Below are 2,500 nucleotides of genomic sequence, written 5' to 3'. Positions count from 1 at the left end.
GAACTCCCTCGGAATGGGAAAAGGGGTCATTTTCGTGTTGCCACATTGCATAGGAACGCCATGAAACTTCCAGAGGCATTTGCAGCAGAAAGGCACGTGCACTCAAAAATTTTAATATTTTTCACGCATAGACCCCGTCAAACGCTAGAAGTTGGCGGGGATGTCTCTCTTGTGGCTCACGGGGCTGTTAGGGTCGCACAGAAATGCCTCGGAATGGGAAAACGGGTCATTTTTGTGTGGCCACATTGCATAGGAACGGCATGAAACTTCCAGAGGCATTTGCAGCAGGAATGCATGTGCACTCAAAAACGTCTATATTTTTCACGGATAGACCCCGTGAAACGCTATAAATTGGCGGGGATGTCTCTCTTGTGGCTCACGGGCGCTGTTAGTTAGGGTCGCACAGAAATCCCTCGGAATGGGAAAAGGGGTCATTTTCGTGTTGCCACATTGCGTACGAACGGCATGAAACTTCCAGAGGCATCTGCAGCAGAAATGCATGTGCACTCAAAAACGTCTATATTTTTCACGGATAGACCCCGTGAAACGCTAGAAATTGGCGGGGATGTGTCTCTTGTGGCTCACGGGGCTGTTAGGGTCGCACAGAAATCCCTCGGAATGGGAAAACGGGTCATTTTCGTGTTGCCACAATTGGCATACGAACGGCATGAAACTTCCAGAGGCATTTGCAGCAGAAATGCATGTGCACTCAAAAACGTGAATATTTTTTCACGGATAGACCCCGTCAAACGCTCGAATTTGGCGGGGATGTTTCTCTTGTGGGTCACGGGGCTGTTCGGCTCGCACAGAACTCCCTTGGTCCACCTGATTCGTGCATACAGGCAGCAACTAAAACTCTGTAAACCTGCTGTGAGGACATCTAAACAGTGGACCAGTGAGGCTGTGGAAGATTTGCGGGCGTGCTTAGACTGTACTGACTGGGATATGTTCACGACTGCTACCAATAGTCTGGATGAACTCACAGAGGCTGTGTACATCAGCTTCTGTGAGGACTGCTGTATCCCAACACGTACCAGGGTGAACTTTAACAACAACAAGCCCTGGTTCTCAGCAAAGCTCAAAAGGTTGAGGTTGGAGAAGGAGGAAGCGTTTAGGAGTGGGGATAGAGACAGATTCAAGGAGTCGAAGAACAGGTTTAGCAAAGCGGTGAGAGAGGCTAAACGACTGTACTCAGAGACACTAAAACACCAGTTCTCTACTAACGACGCTGCTTCTGTCTGCCAAAGGGCTCAGGCACATCACCAACTACAAACCCAGAGCGCCCCACACCACTAACGACTCCCGCCTAGCCAACGACCTGAACGAGTTCTACCGTAGATTTGAAAGACAATTGGACTGTCCTGAACCACCCCTTCCCACCCAAGAGGCCCCATCCCCCACCCATACTACAGAAACGACTCTCTCCTTTCAGGAGGGAGAAGTTAATGGGCTTTTCAAGAGGCAGAATCCACGCAAAGCAGCCGGGCCGGACTCTGTCTCTCCAGCCACCCTCAGGCACTGCGCTGGCCAGCTGTCTCCGGTGTTCACCAACATCTTTAACACCTCCCTGGAGACATGCCATGTACCAGCCTGTCTCAAGTCCTCCACCATCATCGCTGTGCCCAAAAAGCTAAGGCCAACAGGACTAAATGATTACAGACCGGTCGCCCTTACATCTGTGGTAATGAAGTCTTTTGAGCGCCTGCTCCTGGCACACCTCAAAGCCATCACAGACCCTCTCCTGGACCCCCTTCAGTTTGCCTACAGAGCCAACAGGTCTGTGGACGACGCAGTTAACATGGCCCTCCACTTCACCCTACAGCATGTGGACGCCCCAGCATCCTACGCCAGGATCCTGTTTGTGGACTTCAGCTCTGCCTTCAACACCATCATCCCTGCCCTGCTTCAGGACAAGCTCTTCCAGCTGAACGTGCCCTACTCCACCTGCAGGTGGATCACAGACTTCCTCTCTGACAGGAAGCAGTGCGTTAAGCCGGGAACAGAAGTCTCTGACTCCAGGTCCATCAGCACGGGAACTCCTCAGGGCTGCGTCCTTTGCCCACTGCTCTTCTCCCTGTATACCAACAGCTGCGCCTCCAATGATCTGTCCGTCAAACTCTTGAAGTTTGTCGGACGACACCACCCTCATTGGGCTTATCTCTGGTGGGGATGAGTCTGACTATAGGTGGGAAGCTGACAACCTGGTGACCTGGTGTAGCCAGAACAACTTAGAGCTAAATGCTCTAAGGACAGTTGAGATGGTTGTGGACTTCAGGAAGAATACAGCCCCACTCACCGCCATCACCCTGTTAGACTCCGCAGTCAAAATTGTGGAGTCCTTCCGCTTCCTGGGCACTATTCTCTGCCGGGACCTCAAGTGGGAACTGAACATCAGCTCCCTCGCCAAGAGAGCTCAACAGAGGATGTACTTTCGACGGCAGCTGAAGAAATGCAACCTGCCAAAGACAATGATGGTGCAATTCTATACAGCGATCATTGA

Source organism: Petromyzon marinus, unplaced genomic scaffold (assembly GCF_048934315.1).
Source record: "Petromyzon marinus isolate PM22_M1 ecotype Great Lakes invasive population unplaced genomic scaffold, UKy_Petmar_22M1.pri1.0 PM_G_Scaffold_29, whole genome shotgun sequence".
In the NCBI taxonomy this organism is placed as follows: Eukaryota; Metazoa; Chordata; class Hyperoartia; order Petromyzontiformes; family Petromyzontidae; genus Petromyzon; species Petromyzon marinus.
This window is presented reverse-complemented; position numbering follows the sequence as displayed.